Consider the following 21,975-nt stretch of genomic DNA (forward strand, 5'->3'; position numbering starts at 1 on the left):
ATATTCTTCTACAGGCCCTAGGAAGTGGATGGAACCTGTGTCAGGAGGTGTTTTAGTATGGCTAACCCATTTGAAAATCATCAAAAAACCTTTATTCTCAACTTTGCTGCCAATCGTACATAAAGAAAGTGTGCAAGATTTTTTTTCTTTCGTCTATCTCAGTGCCTAACATAGAATTTCACAGTCTATACTTAATAGATACTTTAAAATGAATAAAATATTTTCACTGTGCTACAATCATGCATTGTATAATTATCTACTTGACTACTTACTACATTGAATTATGTGCCTTATTAGTCTATTACTTTCCATGCTACATCTTCTCAAAGAAAGATTTTGTCTTATTCATTATTTTTTCTCTGACATTGGCAAAGAACCTAAGAATTACGGGTCCAATTCAGATCTTTGTTGTTCCTGGGACAGTGGGGTAACAGATCAAAGTAAGATAACCCTGCTCAGAAATATCTTAGTGACAGATTTAAAAAGCTCTTCTTTAAAAATGTAAATGCAAGGGCTGGGGTTGTGGCTCACGGGTAGAGCACGCGCCTAGCACGTATGGGCCACTGGATTCGATCCTCAGCACCACATAAAAATATAATAAATAAAATAAAGGTATTGTGTCCAACTACAACTAAAAATTTTTTTAAATGTAAATGCAATAAGATGTCACCCAACTACTCGGATAAAATTCAGAATTTCCCAGAAAAGGAAAGTTGGGAAGTTAAATACTTTCAACTACATGGTAAGAAGAGAATCAGATTCCAAAGTTTGAAGTGACTCTATGAAAGCTTTTATTAATATTTTCTGTGTTCACTGAAGGAAAATTAGCAGCTGAGAGCATACTAAATAAGAAAATACCAATGAAGCATTGCACATCTTTAATTACTACTAATGGTGCTGTGTAATTAATTCAATTTACCCTCCATTCTTCAGTAGAAACATCTTCCTTCCCCGCAGTTTCCACAAGATGCTGTATGTCCTGATTTGCTGCAAATAAGATGCCTTCATTTCCTGACAGTGGTTCTTTGCTTTGCAAATGTTTTATGAGCTGGGGCTGCCCACCCCTGCCCTCTGCTTCCCACCTTAGTCTTTTGCAGGAGAATTCCCAGATAATTTTGGTATTTGGGGTAAGTTGGTTTCATCCAGTCAGCCTAGCTCAGGAGACATTTCTCAAGTTCCTTCCCCAAGACTCACGACTATAGATTTAACTCCATCCCTGCTAGTTTCAAGTTCAGCTACAGAGGGTACATTCTCCTTATCCAGATTTCAGCCAGAGTGGCCTCCAACTTCCAGACTTGTTTCCCTTCAGTATAATGAGCGCTATATAAATGTTTTCATTTTCTACCACTAACTCTTATTCTGCAGGTTGTAAATGATCTCAACTTGGGCTGGGGATGTGGCTCAAGCGGTAGCGCGCTCGCCGGCATGCATGTGGCCCGGGTTCGATCCTCAGCACCACATACAAACAATGATCTCAACTTTAATTGCCCATCTTTCATAATATTTCAAGTTGAGCTATTAGTCAGCCACCATCCCTATTCACTATAACTCACCTAGAATGGGTCAGTTTATGGAAGACGGAATTGCTCTTTTGATTAGAGATTTCAGATAATACACAGTCCTGAACAGTGACTGTCTTTTTAGTTAAAGAGAATAGCTATGTGCTTCAGAACACAGAGCCATGAGCCCATTGTATTATATAATGAAAAAGGAGATGAAATTCCCTTTTCCACCCCAAAATGTATTCAGGAAATATGAGAAAAGCAAGAAAATGACTATTAAGGAAGATAATAGCCAGACTCTGCGGAAGGCTGAGTCCAGATTGAGGACTAAATTGGCCATAATCAGTCTCGTGTGACCCAAGTTAGCCCAGGGGTGTGCTCTTGGTTTCTTAGTTGTGTGACCTTTCAGCTGCACATGGAAATCTGACCTTTGGTAGGAAAGATGAAACACTCACCTGAGGCGAGCGGAAGCGGCGGGGCTTTGGATGCCGAGGTCCTCAGATTACACTGTGGAGTAGGAGGAAATAAAATATCTTAAATCGAATAGGCAATTGTGCGACCCCGGGGATCCGGGCTGAGGGATTCGCCCAGACTTCCCCACGGCTACAGAAGGCAGGTCGCTGCAGAGAAGTAATTAATTAGCAAGCAGGGAGAAAAGTGGCTGCAATTCTGTGGAATCCTGCTGGATGAGCCCACACTGACCCCGGGCTGAGTACGGGATTTCAGAGGGGGAAGGAAGCGGTATAGTTCTATCCCCCACAACGGGAACAAAACAATAGAGTGCCGGGGTCCCCAATAGACACCCTCCACACCCAACAAACGGCAGGTCCAGAGTACAGTTTGAACTGCCCAGAGCCATCACTCAGGGGAAATCTGGTCTAGCAGGAGAAACCAAGACTAGCAGGAGAAACTAGGGGATTAGAGGCCAGGCCCTCGCGACTGGGCGGCTGGAAACCACAGGCCCGCCGGCGACAGTTCACCCACTGCCCATGTAACAGGGCGGTAGGAGAACGCCCGCCCGCCAGCTACCGACCGCAGGTCGGGGTGCCTAGTGATGACCCGCCCACCAGCAACAGCCGGCCCGCTGCCCGTGCGACTGGGCGCCTGAAGTCCACTCCCCCGCCGGCGACCGATCACCCGCCCGCTGCCTGAGATACGGGACGCTGGAGACTGCCCGCCTGCCTCGACGGGGAGCTGAAACCAAACAGAGACAGTCCAGTCACACAGCCCCATTAGGACACCCCAGCAAGGAGCCTGGGGCCTGTCATAGCAGAGTAGTGACGTCACTGGAGCTCGGCCGTCGGAATTCCTTCCCAGCAGAATCCACGTTAGCAGGCACAGTTTAACAACACAAACAAGAAACAACAGAGTAATACAGAACCAAAACAAATCTATAGAAGAGAGCAGAAACACGGCAATCAGATAGAGCTGGAAAGTAACGTGGACAACATGAGAAAACAAGGGAAAAAAGGAGTACAAACAATGCAGGACAACTTAATTCTACAGGAGGACATAGAAACATCAGAAGCAGGGATAGGGAATGAACTCAAGGCCTACCTAACTCGAATGGAAAGGAATATTAGGGAAGACATGAGACAGCAAGTCCAAGCAATAAAAGTATATTTTGAAAACGAATTAAACAAACAAATTCAAATGGCAAAGAACGAGCTCTACCAGGAGATAGAGATCTTAAAAAAAAATCAAACAATAATCCTAGAATTGCAGGAAAATATAAACCAAATTAAAAACTCAAACGAGAATATTACAAACAGACTTGATCAAGTAGAAGTCAGAACATCAGATAATGAAGACAAGGTTTATCAACTTGAAAAGAATATAGTCAACACAGAAAAGATGCTTAAATCCCATGAGCAATCTATTCAAGAGGTATGGGATGTCATAAAAAAACAAATTTGAGGGTCATCAGGATAGAAGAAGGCACAGAGACTCAAACCAAAGGAATGGACAGCATATTAAATGAAATAATTCTAGAAAACTTCCCAGAGATGAAAGATGAAATGGATTGCCAAATCCTGGAAGCCTACAGGACCCCAAACATTCAAACCAATAATAGACCAACTCCAAGACATATAATTATGAAGATAGCCAACGTACAGAACAAGGAGAGAATATTAAAAGCTACAAGAGAAAAGAGGCAGATTACATTCAGGGGTAAACCAATTAGGTTAACGACTGATTTCTCATCACAGACTTTGAAAGCGAGAAGATCCTGGAACAATGTATTTCAAATGCTGAAAAATAATGGATTCCAACCAAGAATACTGTATCCAGCAAAATTAAGCTTCAGATTTGACAATGAAATTAAAATCTTTCACGATAAACAAAAGCTAAAAGAATTCACAGCAAGAAAACCAGCACTGCAAAGCATTTTGAGCAAAATACTACAAGAAGAGGAATTGAAAAATAGTGCCCAAAACTAACAGCAGGAGGTGTCTCAATAAAGGGGGAGGAAAAGAACCAAAAAGTAAAACCAGCCAAACTAACATAAATAAATAAAGAAGCATGACTGGAAGTACAAATCATATCTCAATTGTAACCTTAAATGTTAATGGCCTAAACTCACCAATCAAGAGACATAGGCTAATAACCTGGATCAAAAAAACAAATCCAACAATATGCTGCCTTCAAGAGACTCATATGATAGGAAAAGACATACACAGGCTGAAGGTAAAAGGTTGGGAAAAATCATACCACTCACATGGCCCTCGGAAGCAAGCAGGAGTGGCCATACTCATATCGAATAAAATCAACTTTAAACCTAAGTTAATCAAGAAGGATAAAGAAGGACACTATATCCTGTTAAAAGGAACCATCCACCAACAAGACATAACAATTATCAATTTGTATGCACCAAACAATGGAGCTGCAACGTTCATAAAACAAACTCTCCTCAAGTTCAAGAGTCAAATAGACCACAACACAATAATTATGGGTGACTTCAACACACCGCTCTCGCCATTAGACAGATCCTCTAGACAAAAACTGAATAAAGAAACTATAGAACTCAACAGCACAATCAATAACCTAGACTTAACCGACATATATAAAATATATCAACCATCATCAAGTGGATACACGTTCTTCTCAGCAGCACATGGATCCTACTCAAAGATAGACCATATATTATGCCATAAGGCAACGCTTAGTAAATATAAAGGCGTGGAGATAATACCATGCACCATATCTGATCACAATGGAATGAAATTGGAAATCAATGATAAAAGAAGGAAGGGAAAATCCTACATCACATGGAAAATGAACAATATGTTACTGAATGATCAATGGGTTACAGAAGACATAAAGGAGGAGATGAAAAAATTCTTAGAGACAAATGATAATACAGACACAACATACCGGAATCTATGGGACACAATGAAAGCAGTTTTAAGAGGAAAATTCATTTCTTGGAGTTCTTTCCTCAAAAAAAGAAATAACCAACAAATAAATGAACTCACACTACACCTCAAAAACCTAGAAAAGGAAGAGCAAAACAACAGCAAATGTAGTAGAAGACAAGAAATAATTAAAATTAGAGCAGAAATCAACGAAACTGAAACAAAAAAAACCATTGAAAAAATTGATAAAACTAAAAGTTGGTTTTTTTAAAAAATAAATAAGATAGACAGGCCCTTAGCCATGCTAACGAAGAGAAGAAGAGAGAGAACTCAAATTACCAACATACGGGATGAAAAAGGCAATATCACAACAGACACTACAGAAATACAGAAGATAATTAGAAAGTATTTTGAAACCCTATATTCCAATAAAATAGAAGATAGTGAAGATATCGATAAATTTCTTAAGGCATATGATCTGCCCAGATTGAGACAGGAAGACACACACAATTTAAACAGACCAATAACAAAGGAAGAAATAGAAGAAGCCATCAAAAGACTACCAACCAAGAAAAGCCCTGGACCGGATGGGTATACAGCGGAGTTCTACAAAACCTTCAAAGAAGAATTAATACCAATACTTTTCAAGCTATTTCATTCTTTGAGGCCAACATCACTCTGATCCCAAAACCAGACAAAGACACTTCAAAGAAAGAAAACTACAGAACAATATCTCTAATGAACTTGGATGCAAAAATTCTCAATAAAATTCTGGCGAATCGAATACAAAAACATATCAAAAAACTTGTGCACCATGATCAAGTAGGATTCATCCCTGGGATGCAAGGCTGGTTCAATATACGGAAATCAATAAATGCTATTCACCACATCAACAGACTTAAAGACAAGAACCATATGATCATCTCGATAGATGCAGAAAAAGCATTTGACAAAGTACAGCATCCCTTTATGTTCAAAACACTAGAAAAACTAGGGATAACAGGAACTTACCTCAACATTGTAAAAGCTATCTATGCTAAACCTCAGGCTAGCATCATCCTAAACGGAGAAAAACTGAAGGCATTCCCTCTAAAATCTGGAACAAGACAGGGATGCCCTCTATCACCACTTCTATTCAATTTAGTTCTCGAAGTACTAGCCAGAGCAATTAGACAGACAAAAGAAATTAAAGGCATAAAGATAGGAAAAGAAGAAATTAAATTATCGCTATTTGCGGATGACATGATAATATACCTAACAGACCCAAAAGGGTCTACAAAGAAGCTGCTAGAGTTAATAAATGAATTCAGCAAAGTAGCAGGTTATAAAATCAACACGCATAAATCAAAGGCATTCCTGTATATCAGCAACAAAACCTCTGAAATGGAAATAAGGAAAACCACTCCATTCACAATATCCTCAAAGAAAAGAAGATACTTGGGAATCAACCTAACAAAAGAGGTGAAAGATCTATACAATGAAAACTACAGAACCCTAAAGAGAGAGATAGAAGAAGATCTCAGAAGATGGAAAAATGTACCCTGTTCATGGATAGGCAGAACTAACATCATCAAAATGGCGATATTACCCAAAGTTCTCTACAGGTTTAATGCGATGCCAATCAAAATCCCAACGGCATTTCTTGTTGAAATAGATAAAGCAATCATGAAATTCATATGGAAAGACAAAAGACCCAGAATAGCAAAAGCAATTCTAAGCAGGAAGAGTGAATCTGGAGGTATAGCGATACCAGAGTTCAAACTGTACTACAAAGCAATAGTAACAAAAACAGCATGGTACTGGTACCAAAACAGGCAGGTGGACCAATGGTACAGAATAGAGGACACAGAGACTAATCCACAAAGTTACAACTATCTTATATTTGATAAAGGAGCTAAAAACATGCAGTGGAGGAAGGATAGCATCTTCAACAAATGGTGCTGGGAAAACTGGAAATCCATATGCAACAAAATGAAATTGAATCCCTTTCTCTCGCCATCCACAAAAGTTAACTCAAAATGGATCAAGGAGCTAGATATCAAATCAGAGACGGTGCGTCTGATAGAAGAAAAAGTTGGCTCCGATCTACATATAGTGGGGTCAGGCTCCAAATTCCTTAATAGCACGCCCATAGCCCAAGAGTTAATAACAAGAATAAACAAATGGGACTTACTTAAACTAAAAAGTTTTTTCTCAGCAAGGGAAACAATAAAAGAGGTAAATAGAGAGCCTACATCCTGGGAACAAATTTTTACCCCTCACACCTCAGATAGAGCCCTAATATCCAGAATGTACAATGAACTCAAAAAATTAAACAATAAGATAACAAACAACCCAATCAACAAATGGGCCAAGGACCTGAACAGACACTTCTCAGAGGAGGACATACAATCAATCAACAAGTACATGAAAAAATGCTCACCATCTCTAGCAATCAGAGAAATGCAAATCAAAACCACCCTAAGATACCATCTCACTCCAGTAAGATTCGCAGCCATTATGAAGTCAAACAACAATAAGTGTTGGCGGGGATGTGGGGAAAAGGGTACATTTGTACACTGCTGGTGGGACTGCAAAATGGTGCGGCCAATTTGGAAAGCAGTATGGAGATTCCTGGGAAAGCTGGGAATGGATCCACCATTCGACCCAGCTATCGCCCTTCTCGGACTATTCCCTGAGGACCTTAAAAGAGCGCACTATAGGGATACGGCCACATCAATGATTATAGCGGCACAATTCACAATAGCTAGACTGTGGAACCAACCTAGATGCCCTTCAATAGATGAATGGATAAAAAAAATGTGGCATCTATACACAATGGAGTATCATGCAGCACTAAGAAATGACAAAATCATAGAATTTTCAGGGAAATGGATGGCATTAGAGCAGATTATGCTAAGTGAAGCTAGCCAAGCCCTAAAAAACAAATGCCAAATGTCTTCTTTGATATAAAGAGAGCAACTAAGAACAGAACAGGAAGGAAGAGCATGAGGAAAAGACTAATAGTAAACAAAGACGAATGGGGGGAGATAAAGGGAGAGAGAAGGGAAAGCATATGGAAATGGTAGGAGACCTTCAATGATACACAAAATTATAAGAGGTTATGAGGGGCAAGGGGGAGGGGGGGAAAAAGGGGAGAGAATTGAACAACAGCAGAGGAGGTAGAGAGGGAAGATGGGAGGGGAGGGGAGGGGAGGGGGGATAGTAGGGGATAGGAAAGGTAGCAGAATACAACAGTCACTAATATGCCATTATGTAATAATGTGAGTATGTAACAGTTGTGATTCTGCAATCTGTATTTGGGGTAAAAATGGGAGTTCAAAACCCAATTGAGACTAATGTATGAAAGATGATATATCATGAGCTCTGTAATGTTTTGAACAATCAATAAAAAAAAAAAAAAGAAACCCTCACCTGATATCACTATTTTGGAGAAAAGCCATCCTTTATCTACATCTAAAACTTAAAGCCCATTATGACGTGTCCAATGCCATCACCAGCTATGTGGCGTCACCGGGGGGTTAGGAAAATGTTCCCTTTCCTCCAAGCAGATGCAACCCCTCACCAGGCACATGGCTACCACTAGCACAAGGCTGCATTCCAGTCCCTTTGTCCCCTCAACAGGTAGCTTTGAGGGGTGACTAGACTGCACAGTTTTTTTGTAAAAATCCTCATCGATGCCCTACTTAAGTTCTTTCAATGGTTTGTTATTGCTCTCAAGGTAAATTTTAGGTTGCATATTTTAGTCCCTAAAATAGGCTCTTCTCTGTTCTGGAACTCTTATTAGACAAATGTGAGCCTTGTAAATTCTGGGTTTTGTTGTTATTTTGCAGGGCTGGGGATTAAACCCCAGGACCTTGCTAAGCACACACACTCTGCCACTGAACTATGCCTCCAGCTCCCTTTTCTGTGTTTGAGAAATTTACATTTTTAATCTCCTCTCTCTCTCTGTGCTGCATTCTGTGCAATTTCTCCAGGTGTGTCATCCAGAGCACTAATTCTTTCATTAGTCATGCCTAATACAATTTTAATACACCCATCGCTTTGTTATTTCAATCACGGAATTCCTTATTTGCCTGAGTTCTAATTTTAAATTGCTCTGTCTTGTTGTTTGTTTTTTCCTATTCTTGTTGTTTGTTTTTTCCTATTCATTGATGATGTTTTCCAGCTTGCCTATTTGTTGATTTGTTTTTGATCTTGTAATCTTAGTATTTTTAAAAATAGTGTTTGCCAGGCAGAGGGGCCCACACCTATAATCCCAGCAGTTTCGGAGGATCACCAGTTCAAAGCCAGCCTCAGCAACTTAGGGAGGACTTGTCTCAAAATAAAAATATAAAAGAGCTGGGGATGTGGTTCAGTGCTACCTCTGAGTTCAATCCTGAGAATGTCTAAATAAATAAATAAATAATTTTGGATAATTCAATATCCAAAATTTTGTGATTCTATCTGCCCCATTTTTCTATTTGTTCTCTCTCACTCTTAATATCTGATGTGTCTGAAAGTTCACTCACTCCTTCCTTCCTGTGAGCTATGCATTTTCCTTAAGAATTTATTTGAGGGACTTTCTTGAGGCCTAAGTGAGGTTCTCTGACAATTATATTTGCTCTGTCAGCTTCCTGAAGCTGTTAGCAGTCTGGGACACTTTAAAACAAGTTTATAGCATGAGGTTTTCTGGACTGATCTGAACTTCTGTTGTGAGTTTGGGCTGCATGTCCACAGTGGCCTTTTTATTTCATCATGGCTTCTCTGTGCCAGGGGTTTAACTGCTCTTATCTACTCAGATCCCAGAACATTTCCCTGGGGATCAAGGTTTGTATTTTTTTTTTCCTGGTTCATCCCTAGACATTAAGGGTGTGGCCCTTCAGCATCCTAACTATATGTTGAAGATCTCCTATTAGACTCCTTACTTGAGCAAGCTCGGGGCTCTATCTTTTGTCCCCCTCCCCCAAAGCCTTGATGACTAAAGTTCAAGTTCTGAAAACACCCTCAATGGAGAGGCACCCTTAAGGTTCTTATGTTCCGAGTTTTCTACCTTTAGATTTTGGCCTAATAATTCTTTACTTTCATATCCATTCTTTCTCTTATCTGTCTTCTCCTCTCCTTTTCTTTCTTTCTTTCTTTTTTTCCTCCAGTGCTGGAGATTGAACCCGGGGTGCTCTTCCACTGAGCTAAATCCCCAGCCCTTTTTATTTTTTATTTTGAGGCAGGGTCCTCCTGAGTTGCCCAGGCTGGCTTTGAGCTTGCGGTCCTCCTGTCTCAGTCTCCCAGTAGCTGGGGTGCGCCATCATGCCTGGCTATCATGTCAGCTCTTAAAGGCTTTCAAGAAGTGTTTTTGTTTTGTTTTTAAGTACATGTTTGATCCAGGCTTTTTAAAGTTGCTTTCAGCAGGAAGGCCTGTGAGCACCACTAGCTGGCTTCAGCCCAGGCAGCTAAACTCTAATCAGGGTTTGACCTTGGGCAACTTACTTACCCTCTGCTTAGTTTGTTCTTCTATAAAATGGAAACAGGAATGATGACTAGTTCAAAGAACCAGTGTGAAACATACAAAGAACAGAAGTAAAGGGCTTGGAACAACACCTGGCCCCCAGTAGGCGCTTACTGGGGGCCAAGCCCACTTTCAACCTGCAATTAGCCCCCTCATGACTGCCAGCTGCTCTTGCTTCTCACTCCACCTCTCCTCCTGGCTTTTGGTCACAGCTGAATGTAAGAAGTGATTTCTGTATCTGACATGGAGCTGCTGTCTCCCCATTGGACTGCATTCTCTAGTAAGCAGGGGTCGTGTCTGACCTATCAACTCCAGTCCTTGGCTGTTAGCATGTGACCAGTCCGTGTTAGGAACTTACCAAACATTTGTTGAACAAAAAAAAAAAAAAATGTATTTCTACATTTTTAAGGGACTACAAGCAGCACATGGACTCTATTGGTGAGAAGTCTTAATAGATAACTCCAAAGCACAAAAGTGGAAATTGAGCTAGGTGTAAAGATGCCTTTGTTTCTTTTTGTTTGTTTCCTTTTCTGTAAACGGGGACTATAATAGTACCTACCTGTGGGTTTGTAGTAAAGATTGAATAAGAACAGGCTTACAAAGGACTTAGTACAGTGCTTAGTATGTGGTAAGATCTCCACAAATGCTCTCTCTCTGCTTTTTTTGGGGGGTGGGGGTGGGGATCCACTTTCAGAATGCAAAGGCCAAAACCAAATAGGGGCGAAGGACCATCTAGAAAGGCAAAGTATGTCAGTGTTTTAGCTTTTCTTATTTTGGAAACTGTATGACCTGGTGCTTAGATGTAAACCAGTAAAAGGCACCTCACTATCACGGTTTTCATTCTGCAGGGTGTTATTTTAGCTCTTAACTGGAGCCCATGTACACAGAGTTACAGGAAGAGCGTGGGGCTCCTCGTGTCCCACCAGGTTTTGCCATTTGATTTATATTTAGTAAAATGGATTGTAAACATTTATAAAAGTCACCAGAACAAAGGAATGAAGTGTTCTGAGGATTACCAGGAAAGGAATCTGTCTCTTAGGCTGGGAATATTTGCAACCAGGAATCTGCGGAATGAAATCCAAGTTACTCTAAGTGCGGGTTGGAAATTCTGTGGCTGTCTTGTGCATAAGCCTCTGGAAAGCCTTACACTCTTGGTTGATTGTCACTCATGCTGACCTTGTTTGTCATAAGTTCAAATGTCGCCATCACTGTGTATTACCACCTGTCACTGTGGAAAGGACATCAGGGTGCCTAGTGCAGGCTGTTATGGAAGTGAGTCTGGTCCTCGAGTGCATTTCAGGCCAGCATTTCTATCTCATGTCTAAAGCCAGGAGGAGGAACAATGGGATAAAATGGGTAACACTCCCCTACATTGAAGTTGGATGTGAAGGTTAGGTGAATGGAAATACACTGCAACAAAACCAAAAAATAAATGAAAACACATTTTATGTCTACTGGAACTATGCTCCTGTGCACTGTCAGCCAGCCTGTGGCAGCCATAGTAACTGCCAACGTGCTGTCAATCACAGCTGAAGGGAGGAGAAACATGCATCTGTTTATTTGCATACTTTAAAAAAATGCTGATTTAAATGGAAGGATCATCATGTTCAAACCACATGAGAACTAAGTGTCCTGAAAATTAATGGAGGAAAGCATTTTTCATTCTGACTGCCCATCAGAATCACCTAGGGAATTTAAAAACGCTTGGATGCCCAGGCCTGAACCCTAATGGAATTAAATCAGCATTCTAGAGGTAGGGTCTGATGTGGGTATGTTTTTGTTTTTCCAGGTTCTTGTGACATGCTGCCAAGTCTGAGAACTGCCAACCGTTGATCTAGCCTCTTTTATTGTGGAATATATCTTAATAGCACCTGGGTTTGGCAAAGTGTGTTTCTGTGTGTATGTTACTGGGGATTTCGCTCAAGGGTACTCTACCTCTGAGTTACATTCCCAGCCAAATAAATAAATAAGTACACACACACACATACACACACACACACACACACACACACACACACACAAACACAGACATTTTTTTTTCTCCAAGATGGGGTATTGCTAAGTAGCCCGACTGGCCTCAAACTTGCAGTCCTCCTGCATTAGTCTCTTAAGTCCCTGGAATTACAGATATGCACCACTGTGCCCAGCTGGCAAAGTATGTTTCTAGCTGATGGTGGGAGAGGTGTTACTATCCTCAGTTTACAGATGGGAAAACCAAGACCCCCAAAATGAAGATTTATTTAAAGTTTAGATTAACCACTGTTCAAGTATCATAGTACAATAGACACCTTTGAGAAGAACACATCTCCTTTTCCTTGGTCTTATATAAAGGACACCTAGGGGCACACACCTATCATCTCAGCTACCTGGGAGGCCAGGGCAGGAGAATTGCAAATTTGAGGCCAGCCTGGGCAATTTAGTGAGACTTTGTCTCAAAAGATTTTTCTTCTTCTTCTTTTTTTTTTTTTTTTTTTTTTTTTTAAGAGGCTGGAGATGTAGTTCAGGTTCAGTGTTAGAGTCCTTGCCTAGCGTTCATGAAGTCCCAGGTTGAAACCCTGGTATCACAATAAATAAATAGCCCTTAAATCTTACATTCTTACAATAGGAAAAGACTTCAACTGAAATGAGGCAACTGGGAATCAGAGAATAGGGATTTCGTGACTGGGTGCAGGGGGTGTCTCTGGGGTCTCTATCTCTTAGACTGTGGGAAGACTGAGGGGCTGGAGCAGGCAAAAACCAAAGGGGACAGAGGCCAAGTCTGGATCCTGGGCTGTGAGGGGGCCCGGGAACTCAAGGGAGAGCTGGAATTTCCTTTTGTTGTTGCTGGTGATCACGGGACCTTAGGTAGGGGAGCCATGATGGCGGGGGTTGGGGGTCTGGATGATAGATCCACATCAATTAGGGAAGAGCCATCCTGTCCAAAGGACAGTGTCATATCCTGAGTAGACAAACCCAGGCTTGGAGAACGGGAGAGCTCTCGGCACTGAAATGGTCTTGGTGGGATTGTCCCCGAGATGGTTCCCACCCTCTAACACCTACTGCCTCAGTGCTGAACATGGTCACTGCTGTGTGGACACAGAGACCAGAACACCTCACGGTGAGGGCCTCACAGAGGCAGCATTGATTCACACTTGCCTGGACCCTACTCTTGGCTAAGTGGCTTACCTTCTCTGGGCCTCAGTATCTTATCTGAAAAGAGTATACCAACTCAATAGTGTAATTGAGGCTGCCATTATTTGATTGAAAAAATATTAAATTACCATGCATAGATTTTTTTATTATTTGGTCTTTAGATAAATAAAAATATTTACCAAAAAAAATTTAAAAATGAATTTTCTTTAATTATGCATTCATTATCAAGAATCCTTAATAGAATGTGTAGATGACTAATTTGAATTATGACCCTTAAGAGTACTTTCCAAATTATCAATATAAAGAATAATGTCTTCAATATAATTGCTAATTGTGATATCTTTACTGAATTCTCATTTTGAGAAAACTAATATTCTAAATATGTTATATGATGTCTCTCTGCTTATTTCAATATTTAATTAACCAGAAGGTCAAATTTGGGAGCTGTGCTGAAGAATTTATAATTGCAAATGTAGTCTCATGTTTTAAATAGTGAAGAATGGGAGCGGAAGAAAGAAATGGAGTCAGAGCTGGAATTCTGGTCATTTCCTGGGAAGGCTCATTGTGTATTATGTCTTTGTGACTGCAGGTTTTTTTTGTGTGTGTGTGTTTGTGTGTGTGTGTGTGTGTGTGTGTGTGTGTGTGTGTTTCTTAAAGTATGATTCAGGACCTTGTAGCTACTAAATTTTAGAAGTGGAAACCAAAGCCCATAAATTTCATGCATAATTGGGGAAAAAAGTACATCCTATTGGTTTTTTAAACAAAACTGATAACGACATTATAAAATTTTATATTATTTTACTACCTCAAAACCCACTTTACAAACATGAGCTAATTAATCTTAGAAACTACCCCTACATGACATTATTATGATGATCTTTATTCCCTGCTGGGAGAATGGGAGATAACGTAATTAAATTATATATTTAATTAGGATCCAAGAGTCTTGGATATCAGTCTTCAATTTTAACTAATCATTGGACCATCATTTGGGTTTAAAAAAAAAAGGAAAGAAAGAAGGAAAACTATTGGATGACCTTTTTTTTTTTTGGCCAATTATTCATTTCAGAACAGTCTGGTCATAAAAAGAATTCTAGCATTTTCTTCTCTTAATAAAACACTGTTGTCATGGAAATGTTTCAGTTCCCTCTGTCCTCCAGTTGCCTGCATCAGAACAGGCCATAAACAAGCAGATTAGCTGAGGCCCAGGGAAGTCTTTGATGATTGGGAGTAAGGTTTCTAACAGGCTCAATTACAGCCTTGCCAAAGTCCACTCCCCAGGAAAGGGAAGACTGAGTGAAAGGACTCTCCTGAGCCTCACTGTACTCCCGGACAATGGCTGCTGCTCCGAACTGGCTTAGAGCTTTCCCTCCTTCCAAAACACATACACTAAGTCCATTGTGGCTTATTGTGCCAAAGTCTTATTTATCTTGATCAGCTAATAGAAATGAAGTCCCACTTACTAAGAATGAAAACCATGGTATCTCTCAGAGTCTGCTTCCCTCCAACACTGGGAACTGACTGTGTTTTCTAGGCAGTTCAGGTCTGTTGCTTGCCTCTTATTTAATCAAATGATTTTGTTAACTGATACAGCCATTCATTTCATTCTGGCTGGGGGACCTGCCTGATGTATGATTTATATTCACACTAGAAACATTCTCCTTAATTCCCTCAATAGAGGAGCCGGGCATCACATTCCAGGAATTTGTTTAAACCCAGTGGGGTGTAAAAGCAATTACAAAATTCGGCTTGGAGCAGGAATGTTTTATATCCTCTGCGGATCAGAAAAGGGGGATTGAAGGGTCTATCTTAACGGGTGCCTGGACCCAGGCTTCCTCCGCATGCTGTTGTTTAATTTCATTTTGATGTGGTGTTCTTCCCAGATCCTAGCTCTGTGTGGTTGGTTTCTTTTTTGCAAAACTAGAAAACCCAAGAAATGAGTTTTGTTTGGGATTTCCAAAACTATCCTGGAAGTGGGTGCCATCCTGGGAGTGTGGAAATTGCAAGATGAGCTTTGAGACTAGGAGTCTAGAAAATCCATCAGCTGCTCCCTGAATTTTCCTACTATTTGGGGAGGAAAGCTGCATGTTGGTGCTGGCTCACGGGCACGCCGTGCACTTACAGCTGGTTTAGAGGTCCAGGAGCGAAGGATGAAAGGGGCAGTATTTATTGAGAGAGAGGGAGGGAGGGAGGGAGGAAGGGAGGGAGGGATGGATGGTTTGTTTAAACCAGGGGCATTAATAACATGATAAATCACTCATATAGTTCCTTTGATAATGCTGGAGTTGAAGGACAAGAACAAACAGCTCGTCATACTAGGTCAGACTGCTGGCAAATAAGCCACTATTCTGACAGCAGCACAAGTGGCCATGTCATGGAACACCACAGTCATGCCTGTGGTGTCCACCTCAAGAGGTGAAAGGGCTGGAAGTGAAATTCCCAACACACTAAGGGACCCAGTCGGTGTCTTTCCTAATGACAAATGCTGAAAACTCTCACCAAATCTGTTGCCTGCTGACTTAACTAAACATTTCCTTGACTTTTTTTTTATTCTGAGGTTATGACTTTATTTTTATTCTGAGGTTCTATAACTCCTGGTGCTAACTTTCATAACCTTCTGTCTACAGTATAAAGTCTAAAAAGTTTTAAGCTTCAGAGGTGGTTCTCTAACTTTGGTGTTCAGGAATTTAATGACCAGACTAAACTTGTTGCTCGTGTGTATGGATGATTTTTATAAGCTCTTAAACATTTAAGCTGATCTTCTGTTTTTTCCAGGCTGTAGACTTTTGTCAGTGCTAGGGATGGAACCCAGGTCCCACACATGCTGGGCAAGTGCTCTCTCACTATGTACCCCTAGTCTTAGATTCACCTTTTTTCAAGGGTTAGCCTTACAGAAAAACACATCTACATCAAGCTTTTACACGATGTAGCTATCAGATTTGGGGGAATGTGGTTGAGTGTGCATTATTAAGCACATCCTGAAATCTACTGAGTATCTGGAGTTTATAAACACAGTTTAGCCTTCAGCGGTACCAACTAATTCATTCACATAGCAGCCTGGGATGGTGAAGAAGGGTTCGGCTTATGTGAATGTACTCATTTTCTTTACTGCAATGGGAAATGCATCCTGGAGGAAATATCAACATGAGAGAGACATTTTTCTCTTCCAAATGAGCATATTTGAGTCATAAAGAAGTATTTGTCCTGCAGGGCCTTGTATCAACTGAGAAAGGAGGTGGGGGTGGGTGAGGCATGATGCCCTGAAGCGGACAAGGATGACAGAGATCTTCAGGCCTGTTTGGCTGAACACTGTTGGGGCAATGCCATTTGGAACCTCCTTATCATCGTTTTGCAAATTAGATTACAATTCCGTAGTGGCATTTGTCTGTATTAGTTTCTGATGGAACATCCATTCATTGAATAACTATCTAAGAGGTATTACCAAGTATGGGGCAAAGGCTCCAAGCTGGGGCTATAGTAGGAAACACACATGACCCACAGAGTCCCTGTCCTCCTGGAACACATGCTCTTACTCTGTCTTATGCTTCAAGATAGAATGCCACAGACTAGGTAATTTGTAAATCATAGAAACTTATTTGACTCACGGGCTGGAAGCTGGGAGGGGCCCCCTCTGGTGAGGGCCTTCTTGCTGTGTCATAGCATGGCAGAAGTCATCACATGGAAGAGGGGACAAATCACTGTCACAACAACATTTATCTGTTTGTCACCTCTTAAAGCTCCCTCCTCTCCACATTCTTGCAATGGCAACTTAGTTTCCAACACATAAACTTTGGGGGGCATGTTCAAATCTTTGAGCATTCCAAGGATAAAATTTGATGCTTCAGTCAAAAAACAGAATGTGGATTTAACTCCACGCTCTTTTAACTCCACCCCCTGCACTCTCTTTTCAACAACTAAGTTTAACAACTTAGTTCTCCTTACCCCACATCTCTGATGCCAGCCGTTCATGGTTTTTCTTTTAACTTTTCGGTCACTCCTTTTCACTTTCCTTCATGAGGCATCTTCCAACCTGATTTCTCAAACATTCAAACTCATCCCATCCAGAGTTCCCCTGTCATTCACCATGCCACCCTCAGACCGCTGCTGCTAGCCCACTCCTCTTTCCAGGTTCTCTCTCTCTCTAGAATGGCATAATGGTCTGCTCGGTCAGCCACCCAGAAAATTGGGAGCCATCTTCAACAATCCCTTTTCCTCTACTCTCAGAACCTGTTTTCTGTTCTTATCACTCAGATCACCTTTCAGATATATCCTCATTTTTCTGCTCTCACTACCACTATCTCGGTTCAAATTCCTCACCTGGGTTACTACAATGACCTGTGGATTACCGTGTTGTTTGGCTTTCCACTGCAGTGACAGAGTGCCTGAGAAAGTGAACTTAGAAGGAGAAAAGGCCGATTCTGGCTCATAGTTTCAGTCCATAACCTGCTGGCTCCCTTGTTTCTGGGCCTGTTGTGAGGCAGAACATCATAGCAAGAAGCCTGTGGTAGAACAAAGCTGCTCACTCATGGTGGCCTTCAAGGGCATGCCCCAATGACCTAACTGCCTTCTCCCAGTAGTGCCACAGGTTGGTGACCAAGCCTTCAACACATGGCCTTGGAGGAACACTTAAAATTTAAACCATAAGCCAGGTGGAGGGCACACACCCAGAATTCCAACAGAGGTTGAGGTGGGAGAATCACAAGTTCGAGGCCAGCCTCCCAGTTAAACTGTCTCAAAAGATAAAAAAAGGTAGGATGTAGCTCAGTAGTAGAGCACCTCTCGTTTTAAGCCCCAGTACTAAAAAGAAGAAGAAAATTTCAGATCATAACAATTACTCTGTGGTCAGAGTATTCTTTCTTTCTTCCTCTTTTCCTCCTTTCCTTCTTTCTCTCTCCCCCTCCCCCATCCCTTTGGGGTTGTTGGGAATCTAACTCAGGGCTTTGCTCGTGCCAAGCATATGCTCCACCACTGAGCTCCACCCCAGCCAGAGTAATCTTCCTAAAATGCACACTGGATCCTATCATCTGATATTGTCTTCTTAGGTGGGTCATTCCCATATGCAGCAAAGATGGCCCCAGTAACTTTAGATTTACCACCTATTGCATTGTCTTATAATCCCTCATGGAAAACCAAGCCATTTAAACCATAATTTCAGAAAAATACAGCATGTAGTTCTTGTTGACCCTTTTGGGCTATATGACTATTCCTGAGCCAATCACTGTATCTGGGGCTCTGGCACTCTGACTGACCAAGCTTGGGCTAGGTGTTTATCTTCAGTGGATAGAGTAAGCCCCATCTAAATTGGATGGAGAATGAGGTTGGGTTGATACTCTCTCAGTAAAGAGGGACTTAGCTTGAGAGGGAATAATGGAGAAGGCTGAGCAAGAGTTGCAGATTTGCTTTAAATCTTTTACTTTTTTCTTGAAAGATTTCTCAACATTTCTGCCTTAGAGTTCCCTCACGTAGCTTCTCACTCAGACTTCATGTCTCTGATCATACTACGGGTACTGTCTGGAGTTTATCATGGGGATGGAAGAGCGGAGGGAGATGATGTTTTCAACTGAGAGCCTGCTGAATTTGGGCTGTTCAGGAGTGATTATGTAGTCTGTTGGATATTTATAGACACACAGACTTGAGGCTCAGAACGGAGGTCTGGGACAGAGATGGATATCTCATAATCTCTGATGAAGAGATAGAAACTAAAGACACAGGAGAGAAGATTACAGGAGACATCATAAAAGATGGAAAGAGATAAGGGCCTAGCAATGAGGTCCTTTGAACTCATAGGCTGTAATGGAAACTGCATAGGAGAAACCTGAAAGTTAATAAGGGAAACCAGGCAACTGCGGTGTCAGAGAGCCCAGGAAATATAGCAGAAAGTTTGCAAAGAAAGAAAGATCTCTGCGGTGGATGCCATTACAAAAAAAAAAAAAAAAAAAAAAGATGAAAGAAGTATCCACCTGCTTAAGTGACATGCATGTCTTTGTTGAAGTTAATGAAAGAAACGACAGTGGTGTGTTGGGGTGAGAACTGCATTGGAGGAGTCAGGGTATGAGTGGTGGTGAGACCATGGAGACAGCATGTGCAGAGAGGTGACATCTGCACTGTGCAGAGAGGTGACATCAGGTGGTAATTAGAAGGGAATGTGAAGTCTAGGGAGGCCTTTAGCTTTCTTTCTTTTTCTCTTGTTGGAAGATAATTCAAACATTGATGGAAAGGGCCCAGAGGGTAAGAAAGGGGATAACTGGTGGGAAGGGAGTCCAGGCTTCCCAGCAATGGCCTGTATCTAATAGTACAAGGAGCAGTAGTAGGTCAGGGGTGTGGATGAAGACGAGCAGCCTGTTGGATTCTGTTTTCTCCTAGAATTGGGAAGCAAAATTGCCACTGAGAGTGAGAGGGAAGGAGGCCAGGAATAGGAGGGTCTGGCTGAGGCTGATGACTGAATTCCCTGTGGGTGGAAAGTGCTGGGTTCTTCTCTTTGCCTTAATAATTCTCAGCTACTCAGACTGAGGCTTGGATAAAGCAGAAACAGCAAAGGACAGAGGGAAAAGTGGGTCAGGAGTCAATTATCAGAGAGGAACTGAAATGTTGAGGCTGTGGAATTTCAGCTAGATAAGGAGAGGGATGGAGTTAAGACCAAGAGGTCAGAGTTGGGTGGGAGCAGTGCTCTTGATGGTGTCAAAGAGCAGGTGGGACCTGGTTGCAGTATGAGGAGCTGATGATCATAGGCACACTATTTGAATCACTGAATCTGGAGGTGGAACAGGTTGGAGTATTGTCTAGAATACATGGAGAGAAGAGGATGTCCTTAGAAATAAAGATGCCGAGGACCTGAGAAGTCAGGGGGCTGGGCGATGGGCCACGTCTTAGTATATGTTCATTATATTCCAGGAGTTGGGGTGGACAGAATCATGGTGAAACAGGTACCATTCTTGGCTCAGTTCGTGCATGTGAGAAGGAGGAGGATGTGTGGTGGCAGTACGAAGGGCAACGGGCAGATCACAGGGTGCCAAAGAAGTGCTTTACAGTATTAAATGCAAGCTTTAATGAGAAATTTAAAATTGAAGGAAGAAAATGTATTTTTAATGTGCTGCAGTTCTAACAGTAATCAATGCTATAAAATAACAGAAGATTTCTGAGTTTTTAAAAAGGACTTGAGTTTACAAGATTATGAGAAATTTCCATTATCCTAAAAGCAGAGGGGATTTGTTTGCTCCATATTAACTGGAGGTGAGGCCTCACAGAACAGATCCAGAGGACCATGCAGAGTAAGTGGCCATTAGCTAGCAGGGCCAGGAATAACCTATCAAAAAGTGACAAGGCCATTTCTTGGGCACTGTTTAAACCAGGAGAAATGATGATTCCTCTAGCCTGGGTTTAGGAGAAAGAGAAAGAGAGGAGAAAAATTAGAGGGTTTTTTTGGTTTGGTTTCATTTGTTTATTTTGTTTTTTGTTAATTTTTTTTTTTTTTTTTTTTTTTTTTGTAAAATCCATAACAGCAGTTGGTCTTCAAGTCTTTGTGCTGAACAGTCAGGAGTCTCCGGAGAATCTGAGTTTTCTTAGCCATTTCTTTCCATGCCCAGAAATTTGGCTTTCATTTGAATGCTTTTTGCCAGTCTTTGCAAATGCTAAGATAGGGTAGGTGGTTTGCATGTACAAGACTCATTGGAGTCAAAGTAGTTCTGTTTGTCCCAAAGTGCTTCTGAGGTCATTAGTTCTTTCTAATAAGCAACACTGCCATTCCCCAGCAGCTCTCCATTACAGCCGGCCCCAGGGAGTGTCAGGGCATTAACACCAGGAAGCAGAGGCTGGGCGGTCTTGGTGGGAAACAGAACACCGAAAGCTGCTTGATCCTAGTACAGAAGGGAGTCTTGGCCCCTGATGTGTTTATCTCCCTTTCAATTCAGGATACACACACTGAGCCCCTGCTTGGTTCCTTGAGTCTAGACTTCAGATTCTCTTAAACATTTAGGTGGGGGAGGAGGAAATGGGGAGTGGTAGGTCAAAGGGTATGAAACAGTGAATTATGTACGATGACTAAGTGAAAAGATGGAATGTACAACACGAGGACTATCATTAATAATAGCCTTTTGTATGCAGAATTTTGCTACCTGAGCTACTCTTGCTACAGGGGAAAAAATAGGTAATTACATGTCACGATGGATATGTTAATTTGCTTCACTATCGAAACCATTTTATTGTGTATATCCATCTTCTAACATCATGTTATATAACTTAAATATGCATGATAAGATTTAATTTTAAAAAATCTAGTAGGTGAAATGGAAAAAAACAGGAGCCCGTTATCATATAATCTCCCCAATTAATTCAAAACATTGCTATGGATAAGAAATTTTAAGAAATGTTGATAGCTGCTTACATCTGATACCCCAAGAGAAGAAGGCTCATACTCTCTCTCACATATTCTGTGTAGAATTTTCAAGTCTGGACAAAGGAGGTCATCTTTTTTATTGTTTCATTCTTAGAACCTATAGTGGGC

The sequence above is a fragment of the Spermophilus citellus genome (assembly GCF_964194105.1).
Source record: "Spermophilus citellus genome assembly, chromosome: 12".
Lineage (NCBI taxonomy): Eukaryota > Metazoa > Chordata > Mammalia > Rodentia > Sciuridae > Spermophilus > Spermophilus citellus.